Raw genomic sequence first — 17,074 nt, 5'->3', positions numbered from 1 at the left:
CTCTTCTACACTAATGATTGACCTCGTCCTACAGGGCTCTATGTCCCATCATTGATCCCCAGCAGTGATACATCAATACTGCACAGGTACAATATAGCCTCACTCCCAACCTTAGGTAAGCCCACTGGCCATTACCCTGCGTCCAGACGGGCCACGCACTTGCCATCCCCTCACGCCTTGATCTGCATTACTCAATGTCTAAGTAACATTGATTTCTGATCGTGTCCTGGCGCGCTATTCAAAGCCTACAACTCAACTACACATATTGTGCAATATACGAGCAACTTGATTATAGATGCTCAATCTATCCAGCCTACCTTTCATATGCCCTATTTGAATGATCCACACCTCTCATCGCCGTGCCACCTTAAAGCTCTAATTACTGGGCTAGTGCTTCCCATCACTAACGCTCCCAAGTCGACTTTGGCGAACAGTGAAGAATACATCTGATCAACCTCCGCGCCAACAAGATTAACAGTAACCTGACGAACTTTCATACACTCCAGCCCACTCCATGTACTGCCTGGCTACTACTGAATCAGTCTATTTGGTGAACTGTCCTGCTACATTAGACCTGCCTATTCTTGTACTGCCTGCGTACTGCTGAACTAATCTATTTAGTGAACTGTCTCTCACACTAGACCTGCCTATTCATGCACTGCTTGCCTACTGCTGCATCAGTCTATTTGGTGAACTGTCGGTCTACATTAGACTTGCATATTTTTGTACTATTCAACCAGCACAACTCTTTCTCCAAACATGTCCAAGCACCAGCCTCACAAACCCCTGTGCTCAAACTCTATTCCCCCAACCCTGTTCCTGCCAGCTCTCAGCACAAATGAGGGCCATAACGCCTGCTCCACAGACACACCACCCATGCCCCTATACAATGCCACACCCAAGCCCACATCCACAGCCGGAATCTCCTCGTACACGCCACCCGTGACCTAAGAAACATAAGATTAGGAGCTTGCACCTCCAAAGCGCCCACCAAGAATCACAAACACATGATTATAACACACCTTTCACAAGCACATACAAAAACCCATACTACAAAGACCCAGAAACCCATCACCATACATCCCACCAACACCGCTAATCCCAAACCTAGAATAAACAAAACCACCCAAATCCAACTTGCACTCATCAATGCTAGATCAATGCAAGCCAACGCCACTGAAATCCATGACTTAATCTCCGATCTGGAGCTAGACACACTAGCCATTACAGAAACATGTTTACATGAAGCATCTGGACCAGCCATATACCAATCCCTACCCCCCCGGGTACATCATCCTCTGCCAGGAGAGACTTATACACAGAGATGGAGGGGTTGCCCTTATAATGAAAGAAACACTTAAGGCTAGACAAATTAAATCCACCACATCAGAAAACTTTGACGCTCTATCTGTAAAGATCTCCCTCTCGCCCAATGGCACTATGACTATGCACCTCATTTACCGGCCTCCAGGCCCCCTCCTGGACTTCCCAGCCAACCTCTTACACCTCATAGGTAATGACCTCAAACCTAACACCAGAGCCATACTTCTAGGAGATTTTAATCTTGGATTCAAGGATACTAAAGACAAACACAGTAAAGCCTTTGCTAAAGCTCTCCAAGACCTAGAATTCATTCAGAAAGTCGACTCTGCCACTCACTCCAAAGGACACATACTAGACTGGTTAGTCGACCACAATTGCGGGGTAGACATAAGCTCTAACACCCCACAACCATGGACCGACCACCATCTCATCCACTTCTACATCCCAACTACTGCGGCATCCTTACAAAACATCCCCACGTCAGCTGCCCTAGCCAGATCAAAAAAACTCATCACAAAAGAGAGAATCCTCCCGCTCCTAGAAATGTCAGCACTAGCATCACCTCTCGTGAGCAACCCTACTGTTCTGGTCGATCTTTACAATACCACTATTAAAGAGGTGATCGACACAATTGCCCCACTTGAGAAAAAAAAAGCAAAAAGTCTATTTCATGTTAACTCATGGTACAACCAAGACCTACTTGACCTAAAAATACTCAAAAGACATGTCCTTAACAAATGGTAATCCCACCCTCCAACTCCCCCTCGTGAATCCTACCTAGCTATTGCTAAGCAATATAAAAATGCCATAGCCACAGCGAAAGCAACATCCTATAACACTAGAATCGACAATGCCAAATCCACGCGAACAAACTTTTCGTCATTTTCAATGAGCTGGTGGTACCTCCCACGTCTAAACATCAAATTGTTAAGGACGAGAAATGGTGTAATGACATCCAGAAGGCTATGAAGGACAAAATCGACCTACTTAAAAAAAAATAATCACAGCCATCTTTGACAACCTACCTAAGACCACCCGCACAACACTGACTGCATCTAATCCTAAGCCCCCTACCCATCATGACAGCAAACCACCTCTGCCATTTACCTTTAGAAAGGTAACTATTCCTGAAGTCCTACTCATCATGAAGCAAATAAAGCCCTCACTATGCAAAGGGGACATCTGTCCAGCAAACATAATCAAAGACTGCTCTGAGTCACTAGCACCTTTTATTACAACTTTTATTAACGCTTCATTTGCCTCTGGCTCAGTACCCGCCTCCCTTAAGGAAGCATGGGTTCGACCACTGCTAAAAAAGCCCACCCTACATCCGGACTCTCCAAACAACTATAGGCCAGTTACAACCGTGCCATTCCTGTTGAAAGTTCTGGATAAGGCTGCATATCTACAGATACAAGCCTATCTAGAATTACACAACATCCTAGGAGAAAGACAATCAGGTTTTCGCCCGCAGCATGGCACTGAATCAGCTCTGCTTGACTTAAAAAACCAACTCCTAAGAAATATGTACAAGGGCAAATCAGCAATCCTCTTACTCCTGGATCTTCTCCACTGAAGCCACCACCTGGATTACATCCTTCCTGGAGGGCAGAGCTATGAGGTTTTTCTCAGACCAAGCATCAGCCACTCCATCCCCTATCAACTGTGGTGTACCACACGTTTCCTGCATTTCCCCTATGCTCTACAATCTATTTACTCTACCACTCTTTAACGACCTAGAAGAATTTGGCATAACTTTTACCAATTATGCTGATGATACACAAATTCGTCTCCCACTATCTGGTGATTACGAGTAAGACCTAAAAACCTTACAAGAAACATACGCCATCATCCAGGCCTGGATGGCAGCCAATGGCCTCTGTCTCAATGGGGACAAGACAGAGATCTTACTGGTGGGCCCTAATGAAATCCTCAGTAAACTAGACAACAAATACTGCAATTTCAAAATTGAAAGCACTGTAATTACAGTCTCCTCTTTTGTAAAAACTCTGGGAGTGTACCTAGACTCAACTTTGTCCATGGACAGACATGTAAGCTCTATCTCTTCAGGAGCAGCACTAACAACTAAAATAATAAACGCTGTAAAACCCCATTTATCTACCGAACACTGCCTCAACACTGCCAGGGCTACTATAGGTGCAAAACTGGACTACTGCAACGTCCTCCTACTGGGCACCTCTGCCAAAAACATTAACAGACTACAAATTACACAGAACAACGCATTGAGAGCAGCCCTCAGTATCCTTAGGAGGGAGCACATCTCACAAGCTAGACAAAAAGCTCACTGGCTCCCAGTCAAAGAGTGCATCTTGTTCAAGACTCTCACTATAACCCATAGATGCCTATCCCAATCTGCTCCCAGCTATCTAACAAAACATATACACCAAGCGCATACACCCAGACCCAAAAGGGACATGAATACACACCAACTCTCAATCCATACCTTCAACAGAAACAAAGTCGGTGGTTTGAGTTTGGAAGTCCTAGCACCAAAATCCTGGAACTCACTTCACAATTTGACACCATTTGACCCCAATAACATTTGTTTCACTATAGATGTAAAGAGCCTTTACACCTCGATCCCTCATGACCTAGGAAGTGAGGCTGTAGAATGGATGCTTCTAAAAGCAGAAGAGATACCAGCACAAAAAGAATTTATAATGGCCCTACTTGAATTTATAAGCAGCAATTCATATTTTCGATATAAAGATCGATACTACCTCCAAGTAGCTGGTACCGCCATGGGGGCCACCATGGCTCCATCCTATGCAAACTCATTCATGCATAAGTTCGAGACAGAATTCATGTTACAGAACCAACAATGGCAATCAAAGTTTGTGGATCAGGTATTTGATGACATTTTTGGGGTATGGAAAGGCACAGAGGAAGAATGATTAATATTTTTTTAATATCTGAACAGTAAAGATGCTAGAATCCAATTCACACATGAATACTCTCGAGAAAATATCCATTTTCTGGATGTAGAGATCAACATTACAAACACAGGATACCAAACCACCATCTTTTGTAAACCAACAGATCGTAACAACCTGCTCCAACGTCTTAGCTTTCACCAACCGAGTCTTATTAAAAATCTTCCATACAGCCAAATGCTTAGAAAAGATTGGTAAGTGATCCAGAGGACTATAACATTGCCAACAGAGAAATGGGCAAAACGTTTCTTGATAGGGGATACTCAGAAGAAGAAGTAAATGCAGCACAATCACGAGTAGCTACTCAAAGTAGAGAAGACCTATTGAAAGTGAAGACCAAACAAGATGATGCTCCTCCACTTGTTTTTGTGTCTAAATATTCCCGACAGAGCAATCGAATTAAATGCATCATCAAAAAACACTGAAACACATTACTATGTGATCAACGTGTAGAACATTTGTTTAAAGAGGTTGCCACATTCGCATTTCAGCGAAGTCAAATTCTGAAAGGCAGGCTTGTCCAAACTAAACCAGCAATCAAGAAGAAAGTTGCAGAACGGATTGGTACATTCCCTTGTTTTAGCTGTAGCAACTGTGGATATATAATGAAAGGCGAATCAGTGAAGCACCCACATACGGGGGAGACAATTAGACTTAAGAGTTTTGCAACATGTGACTCCCACAATGTGATTTACGCTATAAAGTGCCCGTGTGGTTTATATTATGTGGGCCAAACTCTCAGGGTGGCTAAAAATAGATGGAATGAACACAGGTCCTGCATAAGGAACAATAATCCCAATTCAGCTGTGGCCAGACATTGGCATGATAGAAAACACAAACTAGCTCAGATTCGATTTGTTATTTCGGAGGTGGTAGAGAAAAGAGATCTCCACGAAAATTTCCAGAAAAGGATGGACCAAAGAGAAACCTTCTGGATTGATCGATTGAGCTCCTTGGCATCGAGGGGGCTCAACGAAGAAATTAACTTTATGTGCTTTTTATAATGTTTGGTTCAATGAAAGGCTTGATTGTTGCAATTTACATAACACAATAGCGTTTTGGACATCTGTTATATGTGAAGCTATAAGTTTAATTTACACAACTAGGAGCTTTGGGTGTTCTACCCCGATGTTTTTTGGCTTAATAGAAATTGTTTGTGATAAACACTTAACAACAGCGAATTCTGCACAACACATGCACATTATAAATCTGTGCATTGCATAAAAAACTTCACCTTAAAGTATATAAAATGTGTGTCATTCCCTTCCATCAGCTTATGCCACAGATTTGCTGTCTTAACACTGTCAAATGTATTTAGCTCCCAAGTTATTCAGGCTTTCACAGTGTACTAATAAGTCTACTAATAAGTGCTCTGCAGATTCACTTGTATTATTGCCACACAGTCGGCAGTGTCGATCTGCTTTACTTATGTGTAGGCGTGCTCCCATGATTTCCAGCACAGGACATATATTGAATTTTATCAGTAAATAGCACCTGACTACCCATCTACTTGGAAACGCCATCACATATTTTGGTATTGGAGCACGCTGCATAATATAGGCTATGCACCGACCACTATTCACGTTTGTTGATAACTTTACAAGGTCTGCTTCATAGCTATAAGACACCATTTTATGTTTTTAGCCATCTTTTACATGTACATAAATTGTTCGTACTTCTGTCACGCCTAAAACCTGTTAGCCAGGTCGTGTGGATCTTCCTAATTTTGGCCACAGTGCCTATATGTTCATATGCTTTGATGGATGCGTATGCTTTTAAGTAACTCACTATGATGGTATTATTGTCTAGCAGTAATAGCTTTACGCACCGTACGGTAACTCTAGATATATATACCGCTATTATGTCCTTTATATTGAACTCAAGCCAGAGATAGTCTACTGATAGACTCATCGGCATTCTGAGTAGTATTCTTAGCATTTTTGCTTCAAAACAGTTCAATTCAGATGTAAGATCATGGCCCCACACTTCAACACCATACATAAGTACTGGGGTAATCTTAGCCACGTATACCAACAGGATTGTTTGGATAGAAATCCCTCCTTGGCGACCAATAAAAGCACTCAATGCATATACGATATTCATGCATTTGTTTTTGGTCTCGTTCCAATGACACTTCCAAGTTAGCGTTTCATCTATGGTTACGGCCAGATATTTGTACTGTTTTATACATTCAAGGGGCACAGGTATTTGGGACCTGCTCTAGATGTTTTCCCTCTGAAGATCATGATTTTAGATGATTTTGCTGATATTCACTTTAAGGCCATTATCTGTAGCATACGTATATAGACAATCTAATAGATTTTGCAGACCATTTTTAATTGGATCAAGTAATAATAGATCATCAGCATAGCCCAACCCGTTTATTTTCTGCTCACCGATCTTAACAGGGTGTGATCTTGAGTTTAGGACTGTTGTTGACAGGTCAACTACGTAGAGGTTAAAGATGGTTGCAGCCAAGATGCAACCCTGTTTAACTCCCCCTCCGGTCGGAAAGGAATCAGAAAGTTTCCCTTCAATGTTCAAGGGTATTCTTATGCTGGTGTCCCGGTATAATAAGATTATCATATTCAGTAGTCCTCCAGGGATTCCCCACGATATAAGCTTAGACCACAACCTGTTACGCATCACTGTGTCAAAGGGCGCGCTAAAATCTATGTAGGCACCATATACTGCTGAATTTTTTATCATGTTTGTATATTTTACTGCTGACACTAATATTAGCAGATTATGGGTAGTATTTGAATTTTGTCTGAAACCAATCTGATTAGGAGGCAAGATATTACAAGCAGAGATCCATTTAGTAAGTTCGATTAACAGAACTTTGGCAAACAGTTTTGCTGGGATGTCCAACATTGCCAACATCCTGTAGTGTGCGGGGTTGGTCCAACATCCCTTCTTGTAGACGGGCAAGATGTGGCTAGCCCTCCAGGAAAGGGAGAGGCTTCCACTCTTCCCTATCTCCACAAAGAGAAGATGTAGCGCCTGAGCCCAAAGATGTGAAGATTTTTTAATTAGACTGGTGCATGCACCATTAGTCCCGGGAGGATAGCTTAGCGGCAACGTGCTCGCCTTGGAAGCAAGACTACACGAAGCAACACAGGTTCGATCCCCGGGTCTGCGCTCAGAAACCTCCGGATGTTTAAGCACGTTATAAATAGGCAACTAAGACAAAAAACAATTACACAACTACTAAAAAGCAAATCATTCTTGTAACAGCGCCTCGATGTCCGCAGACTATGTGAGTGCTTTAAAAATGCAAAAGTAAAAAAAAAAAGTCCAGGCTGGTGGTGTTTCATGACTTTAGTTTATTAATAATCGCTATAATATCCTGAACTGAGGTTTTGCCTTCCCATACTCGCATAGGTGTTTCTAGTACCAGATCCAGGGGGGTCATACTATTCAGGGTAGTCGCAATGTGTTCAGACAAATCGTTCTCAGCGACACTTTGTACAGGTAACGCGCGTTTAGCGAACACTCTGATTTTCTCCCAAACTCCATTAGTATTACCACTACGAGTATGGATTGCCAACTGATGCCAATTTTCTCTCTCGCAAACAAACTGGTGGACTTTTAGCCATCTCTTGTAAGAGCGTTTGGCTTTTTTAATGGATGTGCTTATTTCCAAATCAGAATTGGTTTCACCAACAGATTTCAATATGATTGAGATCTGGTTCCTTAGTTGTTTCTTCGCCCTGTGTATTTTACTGTCAAAGTGCACATTTCTTTTGCCCATTGAATTCCATCGTTCAAGGGGACTGTGAATCACTCTTCGTTTTGTATTCGTTCCCTTAATCTCACTTGTGAATAAAACAAAATCGGCTATAGTATTAGGGGCCACTCTCCCTTCACCATTAGCGTGTTGGGCAATACATTTTGGCAGTAACTCAGCCACTACTGAATTCCCTTTTTCAAGGTTCTTGGGGTTGCACTGAATTCGGTTGTTACTGTTATTAATATAAATATCCCAATTCTCGTCATCGGCTTTAGTACAGATGTCAGATCTGTCAAATTCTACCTCTACGCATAATAGCAAGTGATCGCTTTCCTCCCGTATCACTATTGCCTTCTCTAACAATAACAGCACTACGGCTGAATTCGTGAATACCTAATCTAGAGTAGAGGCACTTTTGACACTTATTCAGGTATACGCTTAAGTGGGATCACCTCTACAATTACCATTTAGTGTAGTCAGTGAATTGGAGTAGAAAAGTGTCTCCCAGGCATTACCTTGGCGCTCCAGCACCAACGACTTAGCAGGAGACGAGACAGGGAACCTATCTATTTCTATGTCAACATTGTTTATGTTGGCGTTAAAATCACCCACGATCAAAAGCGGCACATTCGGATGACAGACTTCTAGTAGTCTTTTTTAGCAGTCTTCGCATTCCAGGTGGTAGCAACTGCTCCAGGTGGATCATACATATTTATAATATTCAACTCTTTACAGTTGTGTGATGCAGTGGCTGCTAGCACCATTGGTGTTGACCCATCTATCTCTTTCAGGACCCGGGGGAGACTAGTGGAGATCAACAGACCACCCTTATGTATACTGAAAAGGGACTTTGGTAGCTGTTTGATGGATAGTACTACGTCCATCTAATACAAGGGGCTCAAGAAGCCATGTCTTTTGGAGGGCCACCATCCAGAATAGGTTAATATAAACTAGAAGCCCTTCCTCAGCCATTAGGTGCGCATGTGCTCTTGTGTTCCAGGAACATACAAAGGTAGGTCAAGGGGATATTGCTGCAAAGTGAGCCAATAGCCCTCACCACTAGTGTCGTTCTTATTTCTGTCGTTCGCTTTGATAACTTTCTGATGATTGTCAGTGTTTGCACTAACCGCTCTTGTGACCTGGCGGCTCATTTCTCCTTTCTCCACATGCTTCAGAACAGCACCTGACCTGGAATTTGACTTGTTAGGAAGTCTCTTTGTCTGGGAATATATGGTCACAATTTTGCAGCTGAATCCCAGTTTATTTAATTCGGGCTCATAGTTCATGATATTCTCAAGCGCTGCATCAGAGATGAACCAGATATTCGAGACAGATATTGGCGAGTGTTCAAGCTGGTCTCCACTGTGAATAATATTGATAATGCTAGAATAACTGTGTCATCCATCCATCTAATTGGACATTTAATGTCTTCAGAACTTACTACTCTAAGAGGAACTACAGACTGAAGAAGGCATAGGATATAGGATTGATTCAGTGGTGGGGTGTAGTCAATAGTGGAAAATGGGTGAGTTTGCAAGGCTTTCATTTCCACAGCATCTGTCTCATATTCCCTATGTGCAGCAGTGCTACCTTTATCCTCAAGGGGTTTTGCATCAGAAGTGTGCATTTGGTTAGTCATCCGTGTCTTGGAGGTAGTAGCCAACAGATGATTCCCGCTGATTCTATTCTCATTGGTGTCACTGTTTGTCGCTTGGACACATTCACTCGGAAATAGGCATTCAATATCTTCCAATACCCCATCAGTATTCTTACTACTAGCTCTTTTATTTTTATGTTTGGGCATTTTATTCTTCAGTTTAGAAAATGGCAGTTTCGATTGCTTTGCCTTAGCCTGATTTATAGGTGTACCATTTGTTCTACATTTGATGTGATACATGTTGTTTCAACCTCAGATAAGACACATTCATTCTTTTGTCTAATTCGTTTGTTGCTATACATGCATTATTTTACTATTGGTTTCCTTTTTTGACCTTTCAGGCATTTATTCCACACTAGTTTAGAAGGAATTTCACCAGTGGGGTTGTCCGCATTATGTAGGCCCCTTCTAGTTTCTGCCACTTGGAAGTTCTCAATGGCATCAGTGTTTACCCCTTGCTCTTTGAAGGCTTTTCACCCTCTATTAATAATTAATACTTTTATGTAGTAAGATCGATTGGATATCAATGTTCAATCCCAGTTTAGAAAGTTCCAGCATATTCTGCATTTGCCTTCCAGTATAATTCCAGTTGGCACAATCCCTGTATTTTCTCAATTTCACAATTATTTAGATTAAAGGAATGGTTCGGTCAGAAATATTATTGTCACTATGGTTCGGCCATGTGTTTTTAACCATAAGTCGATCGATCGTACAAACATTTCCTATGCACCTTACCAGAGTTTTCGTCTCTTGAACACAAGCGAAATCAGGCAGCAGGGCGCGGCCATCTTGTGATAATCTTATCACTTGCCGCATCGCCTTGGGTGACCTGCGTTTGCGGCACTAAATCATATCCCCCCCTGAGCCTGACATCACCAAATCATTTATATTCTCCGCCTCTCTCCGTGACGTTACTGGGCAGCGTAGCCAAACGCGCCCAGTCGCCACCTACGCGACTATATGCGGAACCCGGAAAAAACACTCACAGCACAGCGCGTCACAATTAGGAATATGAAACTGTACTTTAAAAGGAAACAGCAAGACAGTACAATTGGTAAAGTACATTTATTTCACATTAAATGTTTCGATAACATTCGGCGTCTGACATAATCGATCAAAATGGGACTTTTTTCCTTTGCTCTCAATCCGCAAACCCACAAATGTTTATCGTGAGTCACGCGCTGTTCCTTTTTGGTACACAGGGTGTTCGTTTTGTCTAAATGAAGCACTTCGGTCGCACGGTGAATTGCAATAGCTGGTGCACGAACTTGGCACTAGACCACTGCAAAGGTTGTTATATTGCTCCTTATCGCTGGTACCGCATACAGGCATATTGGACCTTGTCTGTCATCCCAAAAGACGGTTAAGTAGATCCAGTGATTGCCATGTAGATGCAGCTGGCGGTTGAAGAACCCATTGGTCGGGGTCTGGAATAGATGACAATCGCAGAATGGCATGATGTACCTGTTTGCAAAACATAAAAATAGAAATGTGTCTCAGTAGCCGATCTTTATTACAATTAATCATTTTCTTTATTAGCGCAGAGGTGACACAATGTGAACCGAGAGAATACAGCGTGGAATATCAAAGCACTCTGCTATTTGCTTCTGAGGATAGTGCAATGGAGTATGTTGAGCTCTAAACGTAATGCGTAAACTGGGGCAACAATTCGAGGTGCACAAACAATGTAATGATTTATTAGCGTAGAACCAGGGAGAAACGAGTGGTGGTCTACATGGGTCTCAATGCTGGCCTGCCCATGTGCCCCGTAGATAGCCCAGCACACAAAGGTTGTACTAGCACTTCATTGCAGTAAGCCACACAGAACGAACAAGTACAATGTGACCCCCAATAATGGTCAGCTTTTCGTATTTCGACTAGTTCTGGTATAAAATCATCTAAAGAGAAACTTACATTATATTCAGCATTTCCATTCTCTTGGCGTAATGCAGACCGTAATGCAGACTCCTCCGTTCGTGTCAGCAAATTTTCATAAACTGAACTTATATGTAACTAGGTCCAGTTTCGGAATGGGCAACCTTATCATATCATACGTTATTACACCCCCCCTTCAATTCAATCCCTTTCGGAATGGTCCCTGCCTCTCAAGGTAAAAAAACAATAGAACCTTATACTGTGCGCGGGACGCGTGGGTCTCCCAGCTCCGAAGCAAAAATTCAAAGCTGTTGACCTTCACTCACAATGAACACACTTTCTTACTTTGCAACATCCAATGTCAACGCATCCATGAGAACATGAATTTTGAAGCACGGGCACTGGATGAACAAATTGGGGGCTGTCACTGCTCGTTGTTCATGGCGATGCTGAGGTGTAGGGGAAACTTGCCAATGACAGAATGCCCCTACTCCCAAATTATAGTTGACGTAACACAAAAACGGAGTCGAAATGTGCCTAGTAGTAGGCCCACCTCTTCTTATCTCATGGCCTCCTACCCCATTGCATGTTTTCACAGTCTACTTCTTGCATGCCTAGAATGTTTTGTAGCACAGGTCTAATCCCTTTTGTGTGACGAGCAGATATTCAGCTGTTTGGGGAACTTTATGGCAAGGCAACTGCCAAAACCCAAAGATTCTTACACACTGTTATCCATTGGTCATTTACACGAAAAACGAAGGTCCCACAGTAGCTCGACTAAACTGTGAAATGTGAACGCAATCGTAATAATTGTACTATTCTTTTAATAAAAGGACTGAGACGATATATTTCAAAAGACAAATTGCATACTTTATTTGTACAGTTTATAAAAACATTTTTGGCAAAAATAAAAACAGATGGTAGTCATTTGTACTGGGATTTGAACCATTGAACAAGCTCTGCTTTGGGTGGACATGGCACGTTGGCAATGTTTTGTGGTAACGTATGTGTGCTCTGAACATATTTGTGCGCAATTCCATGAGTATGCATCTCTACGACATTAACAATAAGATCTTTCACAAAATCGAATTCCTTTTTCTCATATACTGGTTTGACAACGCATTTTTTGCTTATTTTCGTAAAGGCCATAGTGTAGCGAAGCATCCCTAAGTTTCCTGCAGTCCTAAATTGTTCCCGGCCTACATTCTCGTTATGCGCTAATACCGCTAGTAAAGTCCTAGATTTCATCCCTTGGATGCCGAAATGCAATCTCTTTGGCCTGTACTTTAGGCACACATTGTGGAACATCTCCAAATCTCCTGTGTTACAGAATTCTGTGAGTCCCTTCAGATCTCTTGATAGAGTTTTATCAAACACAATCTTCTCAAGGGCTTTGTGTGGAGGTGAAGATGGGATCAACCACTTCTTCTTCCGTGCCTGCTCTGGGGACAAAGGGCCATGTTCACATTGGTGGAAATGTTGGTTTTCTGTCCATTGGTGAACGTTGGAACAGTGGTGCATTAGTGACCGCCATTTTTCCAGTAGAGTTTCCACAGACCCATCACATATTTTGGAGCTCCACCAAAGATGGTTGCTGAAAGACTGGGACCATTGTGAAATACTTTCAAAACCTTTTTTTTCCCTGCCGCATAGATTTTTTTATTGATTGATTTGGCAACATACCATACATCAAATTTATGTGTAATATTTGGATACGGCTCTCTCATTGTCTTGGCTATTGAAACATGTCTGTCCGTGGCTATGAGGTCGATTTGCATTCCCCTCGATTTTAGATCTTCTAGTGATTTCATAAAACCAAGTTTCTCCATGGCCACTGAGGATTTACATTGGGACACATGCACGACCACTGAACTCACAATTTTCTTACTTTCCAAGTCCTGAAAATGGTAGATGCAGTACTTAGCAGAAAATCTGGGGCTGTCACACTGTCCATCGCCGGCTAGCCTGAACCGTTTGTCGGAGAATGTACTTTGAATAGCCAATTGTTCCATTTTCCAAGCTTCACTAATGGCAGGGAATGGATAATCACCTTGGTATTTGTAGTATTGCGTTTTAGAAATGAAATGGAGTCCCACAAACTGAAAGAAACTGGATAACTTTGTGAAACTAGAGTCACTGAAAAGTAAAGCTGCTGCACACAGTAGATTGCCAGCTGACAGTTTCCCCAGCATCGGTTGAGTGGACCATGAAAATGTTTTATGGAACTTTTCACAGGTGGCATGTATTTGAGGTTACTACCTTGTGTTAGATGAGTCACGCTCACCAATGGCTTCCCACATACTACCCCTCCCACTGAATGCACACATTTCTCCATCAAGCTGCTGTCAAATACTATGTATTTGGCCTCTTTTATTAGATTGTCATCCGGCAACACTGTTGTTTCGGACTGAAACGTTGTTGACATATCAGCCAAACTGGACATACTATAGTCGATATCTTTGTCTGGTTCGTCGGTCAATAGTGTTGATGCTTCAGTCTCTGTCATTTCAACATCTGTTACTTGACCATGGATAGGATAAAACATCAATGTGGACTGTTTTTTGGGGGGCATTTTTTTGGCGGGTGTCGATTGTGTCAAGTGCTCATCGAGTAATGTAAAACTATCTTCTATAAATTCACTTTCACCTTCATCTGGTGGAGCATGCGCATTGTAGCAATGGTCCAAAAACACTTTGCTGGATTCGCCGGTCATATTAAATTCATTTTCTGACCATTGGACATAGGCATCTCGAGTGTGAACATGCCGCGCCTCAATTAATATTTCCTCCATGGTGAAAACAGTTTGGCAAGCAGCATCTGTCATTTGTATCGCTGTCTGTGTAGTCCGTACTCCATCGGGCAACTACAGGACAGATAGGAAAAGGGATGTTCAGTGTAAATCCACCATGCAGTGTTGTCCAATTTACATTAAAAAAAAGCATAAATGAAGGCCTCAGCACAGAACAATTGCCAAAAATATAAAATGTATATAACTAACCTTATTTTTATTTCTTTTCTTTGAAACCTTCTTTACTCTAACATCACTATCAGCAAGCTGGTCCACCGACTCAGATCCACGTTCCTCCCGTTCAATATACAGACCTTCTATACATCCCTATAAAAAAAAGTATCCATTTAAAATAAGTCATTTGCATTACACATATAATTAGACCGACTTTCTTTCGTTAGATGGTACTGTAAGTACGCATACCTCTGGCTCCAGATCAACTGCAAGGTCTGGTTCCGGAACAACTACATGGGACAATGTAATTGTAGAGGACGCTCCAGCATCTCCCTGAAACACAATAAGGACGAAAATATTGGAAATTGGACACACAATTTGGAAAGACGACAAAGGTACATATCAAAAGTAAAGTACGAATGAAACATTGTGTAAAACAATTACACGGTAAGTAAATATGATCAGATTATCACGTCCAATTGAACTGTGAAGACGCATAACTCTGGCACCGGATCTACTACAAGGGATGCTGTTAATTGTAGTGAACGCTTCAGCATCTCCCTGAAACACAGTACTTGCATTAGTAAGGACGAAAATATTGGAAACTGGACACACAATTTGGAAAGGTACATATCAAAAGTAAAGTACGAATGAAACATTGTGTAAAACAATTACACGATATGTAAATATTATCACATTATCTAGAATTCCGTGCATAAAACCAGTCTGCAACATAATAGCTAAGTAAGATTACCTGATACGCACTGGAAGTGGTTGATGACTCCAGGCAAGACATGGATGTTGAATCTTGTTGCTTCATATTCGGTGGATAGTCATGGAGTTGTAAAGGGAAAATATTATTCGATTTAGAAATTCCAACATTAAAAAGTGGCATGTTTGGAGACTGACTACGAGAAAATTATGCTTATGTAAATGCATAATATAGCATAGTTATCTGTCCCCATGAATCAATTTTCTATGTGGGTTCTCAAAAACAAGGACTGATGTTTAGCAAAATAGTCATTTTTTAAACAGATATTCAATCACATAAATATCGAAAGTATTATAAGTTACATTTACACTGAAAATACAGGCGTAAAGCTAAATCTGGAAGTGTGATTCACCTGTGGCGGCATTTTCACGAATAAAGTCGGAATAGCGTTTGGGGGCAATTTCCGAGTTGTTCTCAGTTGATTCCTCTTTGTGTACAAGGAGGTGTTGTACATATTCGGGATAAAGTGCAGGCTGCAGATGCGGTACCGATGACCCCTCTTGTCCTCCAAGACTTTTTTGACTCTAATTTCAAGCTCTTCTGGTGGATATCCGCAATATCTGACCCATTCTCTTATTCGATCAGCAGTCTTAGGGAATACATGCATTGTAATGCCTTCGGATTTGTCATGGGTCTTCGAAGGGCAACTGAAAATAGAACATGCAGGCATTGTTGTAAATTCTGCAAAATAAAGGTCAACATTATTAGAAAATTATTGTGCATAAAAATGTGAGAAAGAATAAATTAGACCATACATTGTTCATTGCACGCTTTCTTTTGGGCACCACAGCAAAACCAATGCAGCGTGGGCGTCTGTATTATAGGATACATTTCACAAATGATTCATTGATGTGTTCAAAATCAGAACATGTTACTCGTCCCTTGAATGTTCTATCATGCACAAAAAGGAAACATGCTTATACTATAGACACGGTCCGCGAAGGATGCAATACGATGCCAATTGACACTGATAAAAATTGATATATCGATAACATAACAAAAAGAAACTCAAGTCAATAGCAATGAGACAAATTAACATAGCACTACTGAGTACGTTACTTCGAAATAGATATACATTTACAAATGAAGGAGATATGATTAGGATACATGCCCTTACCTTGACCAACAAACAGTTGGATTAAGCAAGCAGATTAATTAGTGGCAGGAGAACAGGGAGATGTTCACAGGTAGCACACTGATGAGTTCACTCGAAGCGGTCACAGAGTAGCACGTTCACGAGTTGACTTGCAGTGCTCAAAGATGTTCTCAAAGTAAATATCAAGTGGTTTATAAAGAATAACAAAAAGGGGTGTGTTTGTGAATGAATGACGTGTATATGTCGTGGTATTATGTGTATTCCAGGGGAAGGGGCCTGCTTCAAAGGGAGCCTGCCTGGAGACACAGGGTCTGAGGAGGCCATGGGCCTCATTACACGGTAGGCGGTGAGCCATGGCGCTATTAGCGCCATGGCTCATGCCGGTAAAATACCGGCACTGCCTTGGCGGAAAGGGGATTTACCGCCCCATTCCAAGGTTGGAGGGGCGGTAAATCCCCTTTCCGCCATTGCCCTTCCCCATTCCCATTTCTGCCCCATAGGGCTATATGGGACTGGGGAAGGCGCTAATTACGGCACCGCAATTTTGCGGTGCCGTAATTAGCTCCGAGGTCCCTTAGCGGGTTGGATTTTAACGCCTGCAAGAAGCAGGCGTTAAATCCTCCAACCCGCAAAGGGACCTCGTAGTACGGCGGTAAGGGTTAACGGTCACCGTTGCCATTAACGGTGACCGTTAACCCTTAC

The 17,074-nt window shown here is 41.9% G+C and overlaps 1 protein-coding gene across 1 annotated transcript in view; it reads right to left on the bottom strand.

Annotated features, from left to right (window-relative positions):
- The window catches only part of LOC138567694 (alpha-2,8-sialyltransferase 8F-like), a 333,692-nt gene that overhangs the window by 159,377 nt on the left and 157,241 nt on the right, over positions 1-17,074 (bottom strand). The gene's annotated exons all lie outside the window — the stretch shown is intronic.

Source organism: Ambystoma mexicanum, chromosome 1p (genome assembly GCF_040938575.1).
Source record: "Ambystoma mexicanum isolate Mex_15411 chromosome 1p, UKY_AmexF1_1, whole genome shotgun sequence".
Lineage (NCBI taxonomy): Eukaryota > Metazoa > Chordata > Amphibia > Caudata > Ambystomatidae > Ambystoma > Ambystoma mexicanum.
Note: the sequence above shows the minus strand (reverse complement) of the source record. Positions and strands in the feature narration are given on the sequence as shown.